Here is a 15,502-nt window from a genome sequence, read left to right as displayed (position 1 = left end):
TTTCCCCTGGGACCGAGAATGACTGGTTTAATGTCAGCCCTGCACCTCACCACTCTCACAAAGGAACAGTTTTAACCAATTCAATGAAAATGGAACCACTCGCGGAAAACTTTTCAAAAGTTTGGTTGTAAATGTAGGTAGGCTGCAAAATTATTGTCAAGCCAAAAACTAAATTAAAGCGAAAAAAAAACTATCTTGATGGAGAAATGCCACAACAAGTAGAGGATAATGACAATGAAAAAAAAAACATTACATATCATGTCACACATTCAAGATTGTTTTCATGGACATCGTGGACTTAAGAAGCAAAAATGAAAGATCCCTAAAAAAAATCCAGAAAAATGCTCATTTTCTTTCCCAAGTAAACAGGCCAGACTTTAATATAAAGTGACTGATTTGTTCTGATGGAGAACAATATTTAATTGAGGACTTCCTCCAAATGTAAACTGGGATTCTCCTTGGCCTGTGAGAAATTTAGAATATAATTGTGTCACTGGCCATTTGGTCCTGACTGATCCTGTCTCCATGATGGGACAAATGAATAACTATTAAAAAATATTCCAGTTGCAGCTGCTGCACTCAACTCTCCCACTTTGGAGGTACACATGCTGATTCTGCATCAGGTACTTAATGATTCAATAAGAAGAAGTGTCCTTCAAGTCCTTCAAGTACCACAAGTACTTCAATTTCAAATTGAGGACAAACCAAATTACATTTATGAGAAAAGTTTGTAACAGATGTACAACAAGACACGGCATATTGCCTTGATATGACAGACCTCTTTATTTTTTACTGGCACTTTTAAAGGTTCATAATGAACTGGCTTAACATAGATACATACTTTGTAATATAGCCATATAATGAAATGTATAATTTATTATTGCAAATTCAGTTTCAGTCCTGTGATGGATTGGCGACCCGTCCAAGGTGTACCCCGCCTCCCGCCCAATGACTGCTGGGACCCAACCGACAGATTAAGCGAGTTTAGAAAATGGATGGATGGATGGATATTCAGTTTCATTAGGTTTAACCAAACCAGCTGCCAGCCATATAAATTGAAGGCAGACAATTTAAAAAAGTGTGTAAAAAACGCCAGGTTTTTCCAAGCAACAATTATGCGCTTATTAGGAGGAAAGAGAGATGGCAGCTGGCTTTAAAACATCATGTTTTAACCTGAGAGACCGGTCCGAGGAAAGAGAGATGGCAGCTGGCTTTAAAACATCATGTTTTAACCTGAGAGACCGGTCCAGTCTCATAAGAAGAGGTGTGTAGGTACATCTGTTTACATATCATAAATATAGTGGTGGAGAGACTGCACTGAATTTGAATTTGTTCACTGATTTGCTCCGTGATTTACTTTTTTCGTATGCAATTACTTTCATTTTTGACTTACTGGGTACTTGCATTTTTTTTTTCCAAAACAACTTGTTTAGAAAATTCAAAGAAATAGCTAACTTTCCAATACACAGCATTACACAGCAAACTTAGGTGTCACTTTCAGTCTTGGCCGGGTTTGATTTGGTTTGGTTTGAGGCTGCTGCTAAGGCCCAAGACACTGGTTGGCAGGTTAGGAAACAAAATACCTGATTAGGTTTAGGAGAAAGAAAACACGACTTGCAGAGACATCAGGCTCCTTTGGCTAGGGATGATATGTAATTGTGTTTTCCAGAAACCTAAAATGGCAGCATAACTCTCAGGAGACTGAGCTGCATTCTCCTCCTCTGTGGGCTTTCCCAACAGTGTGCCACACATCAGTATCACACCTGTTCAAAACCTTGGATCATAGCAAGGTATGGCTTATTAAAAGAATCAAATCCCAGCAGCAATTTTCATTAGTTTACTTTTAATACAAGTGATTTGGCCAACTTAAAAAAGAAAAAGACATAAATCTTGTTGTTCATGAGATGTGTAGTATGTTATATATGAGTCATGCTTTGGCCATGGGAAGAGTCATGCTTGCAGCCTGCATGTTTTGCAGAGTAGACCTTTCTCATTCGAAAAAGAAAAAAAAAATATCAGCCAGTTTCACCGCTTGTTCTTCTGTTTGCACATACTCAGACAGCCATTCCATCCTAAAAGAACCGCATTTCTTTTTTACTTTGGCTTGGTGAGTGGATGTGTTGCTGTCGCTGCGGGGTTGCGTCTCTTAACTTAGGGTGACCATATTTTCATTTGGGAAAACCAGGACACCTTGGAGCGGGGGGGGGGGGGGGGGGTACTCTGTTCCCATGCATATGGAGGATGCTGCTGCTTTAACAATATTATTATATTATATGACATATTATTATTATAATATTATCATTATTTATGTCTGTGGCATGCGCTCACTTAACATAGGCCTACCCAGTCCTACAATAACAAGATATTTACAGTTGGTTTATTAAAAATGCTTTTCAGTAAAAGTTAACAACAATAACTCTCATAACAAATGATAATTTTATTCAAAATGCTTAAGTTAACAATTTCTGTAATGAATGAATAGCACAATGAAATAAATAATGTCTCATCTTAACATCCCTCACTTAACAACAAAAGTTAACAATAACTCTCAACTCCAAATGACTGTGTGATCGAGCTAGCACTACTCTCGCCTCGGACAGCTGTCTTGTGCTTCTCGGTGTCCAGGTGGCTTTTCAGATCTCTTGCACCTCCATTGGACACCGAGACATATGTGCCTGCTTTGCACACTGTGCACAAGGCTTCCCATTTGTCTCGACCCGGTCTGAAAGCGGGGAAACTCTTTTGTAAATCGTCGGTAAACGTGCATTTGCGCTTCGGCATGTTTGTTGCTTGCCTACTGACAGTCACGCTGTCTACATTCTGATTAAGAAGGCTGCCTGCACAGACGCGGGTCAGGGATTACGTCACACGCTGCGCCGTGGGCAGTGCCCTAGTGCCTGTAAATTTAATGGTCCAAAGAAGGTCATTTAAAAACCAGGACATTTCCTCACTTTCTAAAAAAAATCCGGGACGCCCGGGACAGGACGTGAAATACGGACATGTCCCGGGAAATACGGACGTTTGGTCACCCTACTTAACTCCGCCACACTGTAGTTAGCTAGCTAACCTGCACGGCGCGTATGGGCAGGGCACATATGCAAGCACTATCAATGCTATGATTGGCTGCATAGCGTAAGTAAACTCGTATCATTGGCTGAACACCTGTCACTCATTGCGTTACATTGAAAAATGGTACAGAAAAACATTACGCCTGGTATTAGATATTAATTAGTACGTTAATGGTGAATTTTATTTTATGCGCTGCATAGATTTTCTTGTGCGCTGAGAATGTGCGAGCAGTGCGCGATTGCGCAGGCGCGCAGTTTAGAGGGAACATTGATCCACACCATAAAGCTTGTCACCTCTGTTACATCACTGTATAGGATATGTACTCCCAAATTAGATTCCATTACAGTAATACACAGTAACCTGCCAAGAAGTGGAATATAAAACGTGCAGATGTGTTTGTTTTGTGGCAACAAAAAGACAATTTTAACAGTAATAAGTTTCTTGTTTGACAAACTAAATGATTGATGGCTTGTGTCAAATAAATATAGTGAAGTACTTATTAAAACAAAACAGTATTCTTCAGACTGTTACAAGTTCCTGTGTATACAGAAAAAACAATACAGGTGACTGACATGTTTTTTCTTGGGTCTAAATGTAATTGTATGCCCTCATCCTTAAGGATATAAAGTACAGCCTTTTGAATAACAGTGGTGCATACAGCAAAGAGATTTTCTAAACTTCTTCCACAAAGAAATGTATATTTGCGTTGCGCTTCTTCAATTTTGAGCCTATAGAGAACCAACATTAGTGTAAGTCTCTGTAAAGTCTCCAGCAGAGAGCAAAATTGGCTGAGATGTGAGCTAGCACTCTTTCTGTTGGCTCCGAGCATGCATGAATGGATGACACAGAATAATCATATGGCTCTTCTTGACATTCAAAATGGTATTGGATCAAACTCAGATGATGAAAGGAGTCATTTTGTGGGGTCTGCAACACAGAAAAACAAAATTATCAACCATTTTACTGTCAAAGCTTTTCAAATGATGGGTCAGTGAGCATGGTATGATGAGATTTTAGTACCTCACTGCACACGCAAGTTGGAGGTTTAGCCCAAACAAAGTCAAACTTTAAACATAATTCCTTTCATTAATCACTGCAAAAACAAATTCTACTGATCTAGTGAGCATTGTGTTTTGGCCTGGTATTGTATGAAAAGACTACCCAAAAGTGACTTTCAGATTGTAATTGGACTAGAGCAAATATATCATAATTTCTTCGGGTTGCCAGAAAAACTGATATCAGGACAGCTGAGTCGCTGCCCATCTTTCGCCGCAGGCTGAAAACCCACCTCTTCAGGAAACACTACCCTGACTACCCTCTTAGGACATCACCTGCTCCGTCCTAGTTCCTTACGCACTTATTGTTTCCTCCACCACTGGCACCCTCTATATTTTCATTACCCCCTACCCGAACCAGGGTTTGAATCCCATTCTTGCTTTTCTTACCTCTTTTATTTCTTCCCCTACCCGACCCAGGGTTTGCATCCCCACCCCGCTGTGACTGGTGTGCAGTTGGTGAGAGGCTGAGGTACCTGACTTATCGCACCTACTCTAGCACTAGTTTTGCTCTTAGCTGTTTGGTTTTGGAAGGAAATGCACTTTTGCCTACCGATGTTGAACGCACTTATTGTAAGTCGCTTTGGTTAAAAGCGTCTGTAAAATGACCGTAATGTAATGTAATGTAATGTACCAGAAAAAACTAGAAACTAGATTTTCAAAAGCTGTCATTCTTGAACTGATGCAAGATCTTCAGAAATCAGCTGTCACCTTTTGAACAAGTGGACTGTGTTCAAAACAAAGATAGATACATTTATGTATTACATATTAGATATTAACAGTCATTAAAAAATAAGGGGATTCATATGAGCAACAAACTCCACAGGGATATGAGAGGCAAAAAGACCCCTGAGAAGCAGACTGTAGTGGAGTTCCAACTAAAAATCTCTCCCACTCATTGTACAGCCTGAGCAGGAACCTGTCTCACACTCTTAACAGGTGGTGGACTGTCCATTAACACAAAACCTACAATGGAATATGAAACTCTACACCCTGAACATCTTGCATTTTTCTGGCAGTTGCAGAGGTTAAAGCCAAGCAGAACCTCGAACCCGCCTGCAGCTGACTCATAGCTTGACCGGGTCAAACAATCTATCCTTAAAAAAAACACAAAAAAGATATTATATATTTGTTAGATGCAAAAATCTTAGATTCTTCATCACAAGTAGACATTCTTAGATTACTTAATTGTAGAGTGACACTTCAATGTGGCACAATGTTGTAAATTTCTATGGAAGTTATGTGTTTATTGTATTGATATGGGTAGGGTAGGGTCAAAGGGATTTTTCACGACAAACAATGTAAAGAATACATGGATGCAGAATTTAAGGACAGGTTGTGGTGAGTTTTTGCTGAATAGCTTGTAATTGGAAATGTAGGTAATGTACTGAACACAAAACAATGCAGAAAAGCTTAGTTTGTTTTAGAAAGCTAATCAATAGCTATTAATTTCTCTAGCCTTCAGCAGTTGAAGCTGTGAGGAAAATATGGTGAAACCCACCAGAAATACAAAAGTTAAACGACTACCAAATCATCTTTGCCACTCAACAACTCCATTTTGCTGTTTTGGGAATTTACGCAACAGACAGATTAATTAAAATGCATCGGGCTCAGTGAACAAGCCTTCTGTCAGAACATTATTTATTGGATGACAAAATTCCTTTGATCAACTCACTGAGTTCTGAGCAAATCCAAATGACTTTGGTGGTCTTTTTGTCACTGTCAAACCAACATTTTCTTCAGCTGTGCTACTGTGCTTTGTTTTTAGTCCAATCAAATTAAAGCACACAACCATGGCAGACTTAAATGCTGAATATTTACTTTTACTTAGTCGAGGCAGATGGCCATTTTTCCTGAGTCTGGCTATGTTGGAGGTCTCCTTCTGATGACAGCGAGTTTTTTCCTTTTCCCTTTAACTCCCTGCCACCGCATGCTCAAGACGAGGATTGAATCACAGTAAAAATTTGATTAATGCGATCTGTTCGTTTTGTTTGCTGAGCAACTTTTTTCATGGATTAGCTTTTTTGAATCCAATTATAAAGAATTTCATCAATTACATTATAATTGGGTTTCAGTTCATTTGATTGAGTTGGACAGTATCTTATCAGACTTGTGTTGAATTTGTTTACTTTCTCTATGCTATTCAAAATCCACATGCTAACATTATTATTAGGAAAATATGAGCTGACATTACCATTTAGCTAAGTGCACCACTTGGTTCATTTCCATGCCCCACTTTGGGATCAAAGAAAATGCTTAAAACTAAGCCTGTGCTATTAGCAGGGGCTAATGTCTCCCACTAGGAAAACATATCAAAATTAAATTCTTTTGTTTCACTATAAAACAGGATATTTTCTTTAAATGTGCATGCAAAATCAATATGAGTACTTGCTGTTCATGTAGATGGAACACATTCACTTTACTGAAGTGAGCTGTGAGCTCTTTGGAACAAAGTTAATAATAACCTTGCACTATTCACCCCCCACCATTTCTCCTCTGTTGTTAAGGACAGCCTTTTTAACCATAATAGAGGACTGCAACATGAAAGTGCGTTGTATCCATCAGCACTTTTGTTACCCTCGACATTCTCCTGAGTGTGTCGAGTGAAAGAAGCAAAATAGATTGACAATTGTTAAGTATAATAGAGCTAATTTCATTCTTTAATCTCAATCCATCCTGTACCTACTATTCCGTGCAGGCCATCAGACATAAAGCGCCTGGGTTTTAAATACTCCTCAGCCACAAGTATAAATCAAATAACCGTTTAAAGATGATATAAAACAAGATTTGACACATTGTCTTGTTTATTATAGTGTTCTTGCCTCTCCAAATGTGTGAAGAAAACTGTGTGTTATGGTTGCTGCCGGAAAAAAAACAAATCTACCACATGTTGGCTGCATATTTTACTGCCACTCATGGTGAAGGTACTCATTTATTTCCTCAAACGTTGATGGCTGAAAAAAAGAAAATTACAGCAGCAAGCAAGCTCAGTTCTGAGAGCAGCTGTGTTTTGTCCTCAACTTGGTGGCAGCACAAATGCTATTTCATTAGGAGGAGAAGGTCAATTGTATCCATCAACCTTGTTGAGTTGAAATGATCAATTGTGTGGCAGCTAAAAGATCATCAGTTGATGAAAGACTAACATTGATCTAAAGACAAAGGCCTGGGCATGTAAGTGCCTAAAAATTACTTAGGCTCTGTCTCTTTAACAAAGTCAACCCCTGAGGTACAGCCATAAATTCTAAGCTCTCTAATTAGCATGTTAAATGAATGCAATTCTGAACAATTATACATAATTATAAGGTGGATGAGATAAGGGCAGATTATTTAGTTGTTTATTTGTATTAATTAGCACAGGGGTGACCTATAAAGACTTGTCTTTATAATGGTATTACAAAAGCAGAATATTAAGAGGAATCCAGAAATATTGTTTAATATTTCATAACATTTTGCTTTGCTAGTGGGAATTATTTTCTGCTGAGCTTTGTTCCCAAGACCAGATTCAAATACCAGGTTTATTCAGAATGCTAAATTCCAATAAATATGTAGAAGATAGTTATAAGGTTTTTTGCTCGCAGGTATGCTCTTTAACCTAAACCAAGCTGACACGGACACAAGCCAATGTGAAATCTCAGAGGGAAGTCTAGTTCTGGAGAGTCGTCCCCCCATCGATGTTTGAATAATGTATGAGGATCTGGAGACATCACTTAGAGATGCTGCCAATATCAGCCAGGGCCCTGCCCACCCGTGTGGCTGCTGCCCTTTACCACAACCTTTAAAAGGTGGATTCCCCTAATGTGGACACACTTGTTTTCTAAAATACCCAAATGATCAGGATAGAAATGAGATAGTTGCCACAGCAATGTGAGGGGGACTTGGGGAAGTTTTTTGTAGTTCTAAGAAGGACAGATTGTTCTGAACTTTCTCATCTACTGTTTTTTTGTTCTTTTGTTTCAAACACGCATGAATCTCATGATATACGAAGATTAATAAATGCTTCATAGAATATGCTCAGAACAAGGTTAGGCAACTAAATTATTACTGATGGTCAACAATGAAATTATCTAAGATATATGCAGCCAGTTTGTCAATATACTAACTGAAAACAAATTCTGGACATTGAGAAATAAACAGTTGCCTCAGTTGTGATTAGGCCTATATGGTTTCAGGAGTCAGGTTCCAAAATCTGACGTCTGACTTCTTAGATAAAAGCATAAAAACACTATCACTATTTTTGTTATTTGTAACCCTTTCAAGACATGCTCACATCAATCCATGTTAAGTGATCAATTTTATAAACTGAATTTCTAAAAAATTGGATTGTTTTGTCCAAATTATACTGCTTGAATGCCTAATTCTGAATGCTGTGATTTATTATTTAAGTACGGGGGAAAAAAGCTGCAAATCGATGCTGTTCAATTCTTTCTTACATTTGCAGCTCTAAGTTTAAGGCAAATTGAACTGTCAAGTAACTATTGCTAATGAGACAAATGTGTTTTTCAAGTTGTTTGATTGACTTATTTGCTGTTAGTTACACTTCATAAATGGATGAATTCAAAGAACCCTGACTTCCATGCAGCTTTTTGAATATACTGTTGTAAATATACATCTCTTCTTTTCAGTGGCAGACCTACAGGTGGATCATAGAGAGCACACAGTTCATTGTATCATCTAAGCCAAAAGTTAATATGGAAAAAACTACTAAAGTTGTGTTAAAAAAACTGATTTGTGTCCAAATTTGAACTAACACTGTCCAAATGGAGCTATTCACTGTGTGGCATTGCATGCCTCTGTAAACACAGCCCACCACACTGTCAGTCAATGAAATCAATGTGCAGCTTTACCCATTGGTTAGACACTACATCCTGTGGCAAGCCCCTCTTTAAATTCATGCTGTCTGTCCCTGTGCGAATGCCTGATGAAAAGCCAACCCTGCCATGCAATCTGACTCCTGTGTTTAAGTAGAGCGTCTTCAGAGCAATCTCCAAAGCCTTTCAAGTGGCACTCTCGGAAGGGCTGTAAAACATTCTTAGTTTCCATTCTGCCCCATTTTAATATGTTTTCTTCTAGTTGCTGATCATACTTTGATGCACGAGGAAACTATAACAGGGTAGGCTGTGGAATAGCCTTCAAGATTGAAAACATGTTTGTGACACTAACTCTGAGTCAAAATAATTCTAAAAGAAGACTCACTCTTTAATCTGTTTGCAGATGTGAATAGCTAATCTTCAAGGTTGTAACTGCTCAGAGCACACTGATGGATCAGTACATTGTGATGATTACCATGTGAGTGTATTAATGACAGTTCAAAATTATCCAAATTATTCCAGATGAAAGCAAACTGTTGAATGTATTCAATCAGGATCCACATTTATAACACAACACATACCCGCTCCATCCAGGAGGTATCACCCAGAGGGACATACTGAAAAAAATTCAAAGTATTCACATATTAGAAATAAAATCCTCACCATGAGTCTAAATCATCTCCAGGCTGCACAAAGTAACAGCAGAGCATCATGCAGGGTTAAAACGTTTTTTTTTTTTAAATGCCTTCCAGCACAGTCCCTCACTTTCCCCAGCAGGTGTATGTTTGTCGTCTTTCAGAAAAATGGGACTCTGTTTTTGGAGTTCCGTTAAAATCCTATGCTTTACTTAATAAAGTATGCATCATTACAGGAGAGCATCTTTCATTATCACAGTGGAAGATTTGTTGGTTGTTGTTATTGAAGCTGAGTGGTGTTAATGTTAAGCACAAACCGTGTCCAAATTGGTCCCTTGCTGTCTTTGCCAGACAGACTGATTCATGCAGCTGCTGTGCTCGTTCCAGATCACTTCCTGGAGCTCTTTCTTGGATTATCAACTTCAAACCTCAGCTGTGACTGAACCAAAATCCGGAGCAGAAAGAGCAACATCACAGAACTTATATAAATTGTATGAATATATATTGTAAATTAATACATAATTAATCAATTCATTGCAATACAAAAGTATAATAGAAGTATAATTTAAGCAGATCATGGCTCTTGGCTTGCATTTCTCTCAGAGGTTTGATTTCCATAAGTGGGAGTAAATACATCTAGCATTGTCTTATTTATGCAAATGCTGAGAAAAGGACATTTAGACCATTTGAAGCCAGAGCTGAGCCAAACGGCATGGAAGATCTTAGAGTCAACCATGTAGGGCTGACAGCACAACAGAGGCAGATAATCTGTCAGAGCTGTGGTGGGGAAATGGTATTATCTTCTAATTATTTGAAATAACACTGGCTGAGATGTTGCAGGAAGACACCTGCAGACCGGAATATGCCTCCCCAGATTCCAGCACAAAACCTGGATAATTGCTGGATATAACAATGAAATATCACCAGGCACATTTGAAGACGAGGAAAGGAGCAAATGAGAAGATAAAAAGGGAGAGAGTGGGAGGATGCTGATGGATGTCATCAGCTGGCAAAGTACATTCTGCCAGTCCAATCTGCTGGAACAAACATCTGCATGTTTAATTTGAAGTGTGCATAAGTATGCGAGTGAGTTTGTGAGTAAGTGTAATTTTTATTTGTTCTCATTGGGGTCTATTTTGAAAAAAAAAAGCCTTGATCTTCACTGTGACACAAACTATTGCTATCTAACAAATAGAATTGGTGTAACAATACAACTCTACCAAAATAAACAGTTAAAACACATCTTAAAAATAACTAATTTCTACATTAAATTTAGCAGTCAGAACATATCAGACAAAACTGGTTAAATTTCACCAAATGTCTTATTATATTTGATAAAAATGTCTTACAATATGAAAATATATTTATTCACGATTGCAAGTACAAAGGGATGTTTGGAACACTATTAAACTACTCTTCTGTTCCTTGTAATAACTGGAACGAACGTGTCATGGCAATCGTTGCATCATTCTTAAAACAGGTCTGGGAGATTGCATTATTTTTTTTATAGACAACTCCTCTATTACTAATACATGGCACATGTCACAAAATAAACACAGGGATTCTCATTGATCCCGCTACTAACTCCACTCATGGTTTCATGGTCCCAGGAGCTGCCAATTTTCACCGATACTCAACCCTCATACCCCCTTATCAGGTTTTTGTGGCAGGAAACACTTGAGAAGGACATCTGCTCCGATGTGGCTGATGTTATAGGTCTGAACAAATTACCTTCATGATCGTATCATTTGGAGGTCTTGTTTGCTACAACAGACGTGGAACTTTCCTGACAGCAGGAATTTTTCAAATATTGCTAATTCTTGGAAATGAACTTCACTTCACAAAAGATTTTGTTAGTTGGCGTGTGTGTCATTTTGAATTGTTCCCGATCACATCCTCCCTGTCCGCCAAAGAGATTCAGCCACTGAATCTATCAGCAGCCATGAAACATCTGCTTTATGCTCATTGTTTAACACATCTGGTAAAGAAATAATCACAGGACACATGTTGAGCCAAAAGAGCTTGACTAGATGCCCTGCTTCAGTGCCAGTCAAAGAAGAACCAGCTCCAAACTTCTGTGAATGCCAGACTCTCTGACATGTATGATATCATTTGTCGAAGCTGAAAATCAGAGTTTGAGGGCAGTTTAGTGGCACTTTGTTCCAGATATCGCATCAGTTAACCAGGTGGCCTGCAGAGAGAGGAGTGTATAGGAGAGTGGCTTCAGTGTGAAATGCCTGACTTTACCTGCATTACTCCTGCAGTGTGCTCGCTGGCCTGTTAAAGCAACAGCTGTGAACTTCCCCTCCCTCTCTGCTGCACACACTAAACCTTTAACAAAAGGAGCATAAAAGCAAAGAATCTCAATCTGTGGCTGACATGAAAGAAAAACTGACTCATCAGTTGTCCAATTCAATAAAGATCAGAGGATTTAGCTTCTTTTTTCTTCTTTTCTTTATTTTTTTTTTTACAGTGAGGTCTGGTTATGATCGAGCCCATATGGTGACAGGAATGATTCTTCATCCACAAGAAAAATTGGATGAACTCAGTTAGCTGTACTCTAAAGGTTCTAAATTGGATTGCAGTGTCTCGTGTGGATATAGGCTTCTGTCAGTGAACTGAGAGCAGCCCCTCCTCTGCTACTGCTGCATAATGGAAATATATGATATTATGCCATCTAGTGGGCAGCTGCAAAACAGCATCATTAAGATGCCCCTATTCTGACAAGGTAAACAAGCTTTGCATTATTATGCCATGAAGAAAGTAAGAAAAATAATAATGCTTAAATAAAATGTGATTTGTAAGAAGAAAGAAATTGGTTACCAACAGGAATTACCTTGATTGTCCTCTTTTAGTAACCTTCAGTTTGCATGCATTCCTCACCACTAAGCCAAAATGCCCTTATTAAAGGAATTCCTTTGGAGTTTTTTTCTGAACACAAATTCAAAGAATTTTGATAAAGATGGGCAATTGGACATTGACATCAAAAGTCCTGCATTCACGGTTGTAGTTGTAATTCATTTGGTTCAAATACATGCTAATTCAGTGAGATAAAAGACTTTATGGCAGAGCTGTAGAACAACATATTCTCAGTCTCTTAATAGAGACACAAGTAAAGCCTGGGGAGATATAGAACAGCAAAAGCTGTGATAGTGCATACTTTCTGCCCCATCTTTTCTCTGTACACATTACCAAAGTGGATTTCATGTTATGAGGTAACTAATGGGAAAGAGCATAGAGACTTGAGTCACAGAAATAGACAGCGGACTCAGTCTGGCCTGAACATCCAATTAGTAATCATGGCAAAGCCTCAGCCAGAGGCTAATGGAAATGTAGATAAAATCCTATGGACAAATTGGAGGTAAGATATAATAAAGGACAGGCGAATGGAGACCAGGAGCATTAAGATGCTATCTGACACAAGTGCTGGCTGCCCAGTCTTCTGCTGACCAAGCCTTACCTGCTGCCCTCGTCCACAGAACAGGAAGAAAGACAGATAATTATATAATATGACAATAAATTACACTGGAACCATTTCAGAGATTTCTAGACAGTGTTCGTCAGAACGCCATACTTCCTTTGTATTGCTTCCAAATTAATTGAGTCAAATGAAGCCCTGGCAGCGCAGAAGCTATTCAGATGTGCTCCTGTTTTCCTTCACATAAGAGGACTAATCAAAGAGGGGGTAATGTGTGGGTGCCATTTCTTTTCCATTACGATGTTTGGATTCGGTCTCTTTGTGCTCAAGTGGATATCCAACTTTTAGCCTAACGTGGCATACATGAAGCTTACATACTAATTGTATCAATGAGCAAAAGTTGAGGAATTAATGGCTGGTCTGTCTACAGTGCAGGAGGTACAACGAGCAGCATCGTGCTCGGCAGAAAAGATCGCTGAGACCGATTCTCTGAGTGTAATAAAGCTCTGGGCAGCTCAACTGGGGGAGGGTGGTACACTCTGCATGCAGCTGTAGGTGATTTGTCACTGTGGATAAGAATGTGGGAATAAGTGAGGGGGTGGAGAAACTTGTTTGTGTGTCTGTATATGAGGATGGTTTTCTCAGTATTTCATCACCTAAAATTATCCTTTGTATATTTTTCCATTGCTTGTAAGCAAAGGATGGATTTTCCTTGTTATTGTAAGCTGATTGAGGCTTCTTGTGTGCTTCAGTCATAAAATAATATCCCTTTATAATCAGTTTGGCAGCCTCTGTGCAACTGGGTCTAAATACAGTGTTTGTTCTGTAATGATGGATGCACTGACACAGAAACCTCCTATACATTGCATCTGCCAGCACATTCAATAACTTTTTTGTTTTGCTTAAGAGGGGCCAGAAAACAAGGATGCCAAGTTTGCTAGTGAAAGTGGAGCATCACATGCTGATGAGGGTAATTAGACAATACTAATTAAGCATCCTAAACAAACAGCTCATCACCTAAACCACACTGTGTGAGATGAAGCAAAGTTGCTCCATCGTGAACGACTGAGGTGAGGTGGAGAGATTAGCCAAGCTTTCTGGTTTAATACATCCGGCATTTTCCAAACTCGGCAGCCCAGCTGCTTTATAATTAGAAAACATCACATAGAAGACGAAGCCCAGGCAGATATTTACCTCAAGCAGCTTTTCATTTAGTCGTGTCTGAGCTGCATTCAAATCTTCTTTGAGACTCTTTGTTGCCAGGCAACATGAACCTAAGGTACTTAATGGCATTCTAGTTATAGAGTTTTCCCTTCAGGCTTTGACAATTCATATGTGAGGTATACACTGACATCCCTATCTTTTGACCTCAGTAAAGGCAATCTCCAAAATTAGAGTCTTGCAATGAGATGTGCTGCTAGCAGTGGTGCAAGACAGAGGGATTTTCTGGGATTGTCATATAGATGGAGTCTTTTTCTCTTTTCCCTGTAATTGGATTGATCTATAAAGGACAAAGGAAAGAGGTTATGCTCAGTATGAGTCAATCAAACTGAACCAATAACTTAAAAAGGTAAATTCACATACTCTTAGTGTCTGTCAGCACAATGTAAACACAATCAACAACAGGTTCTTCTGGTGGGGAAAAAAAGAAAAAATGAGTTGTTTCCCCTTTTCACTAAAGATCTTGTTGCTTTCCATCGGGATGAGCCTGTGGGAATCTGGCAGTGAGCCATGCTGACAGGGCTGAGGTTAAAGAGTGTGACTGTCCGCACAGAGAGATGTGTTGAAAAGTGACAGTTTGGCCAACACACGCTCTAATTCTCATGGGGCGAGAGATGAGCCAGAGTGGGCCTCTCATAGGTTGTTGGAAGCTGTCCAGATTAATTAAATGTCACATTTGCTTCCAGTGCAGCCATTCCAGCCCCTTCCACTTTGTCCGACAGGGAAACCATCATGAGTGGATACATATCTGGTGATCCTGTAGAGCTGGTAGACTGCATGATTTATCAGGAAGGATTTTGCAACCTACCTGCTGAATTTCTAAACAACATTGATTAATCTGCTGCCATTTACAAATGGCGGCAGTTTCTGAAAATGACAGATTATTTCAATGAAGGCGAAGGGGAGAGGGCTGTTATTATCATGGCACGAAGATAAACTCTTATAGACTCCAAACAGCATCAGACCAGTCGCACTTTGGTGAACAATGCAGAAACGTACACTGGGGAGAAGATGTGGAAAGATAGATGAAAAAGATATCTTGGAACAAACCAGCGCCAGTGGAACAAAGAAAAGACATAAACCTTTTGTGATTAAACAGAAACAGCTTCACTATTTGTGGTTTATAGCATCAGCTTTATGACAAGCATCTAGCCCGCTGCGCCTCAGCTGAGTTTTCTTCTCTGCATATCAACTCCTTAATCTATGAATGTGGCATTTTAATACTCCATGGTGTTGAAGCACAAACTCATAACACTGTCTGCAAAGATAGAAACGCTCATATTTTGAGTGCATCTT

Source organism: Odontesthes bonariensis, chromosome 12, assembly GCF_027942865.1.
Source record: "Odontesthes bonariensis isolate fOdoBon6 chromosome 12, fOdoBon6.hap1, whole genome shotgun sequence".
Taxonomy (NCBI): domain Eukaryota; kingdom Metazoa; phylum Chordata; class Actinopteri; order Atheriniformes; family Atherinopsidae; genus Odontesthes; species Odontesthes bonariensis.
Note: the sequence above shows the minus strand (reverse complement) of the source record.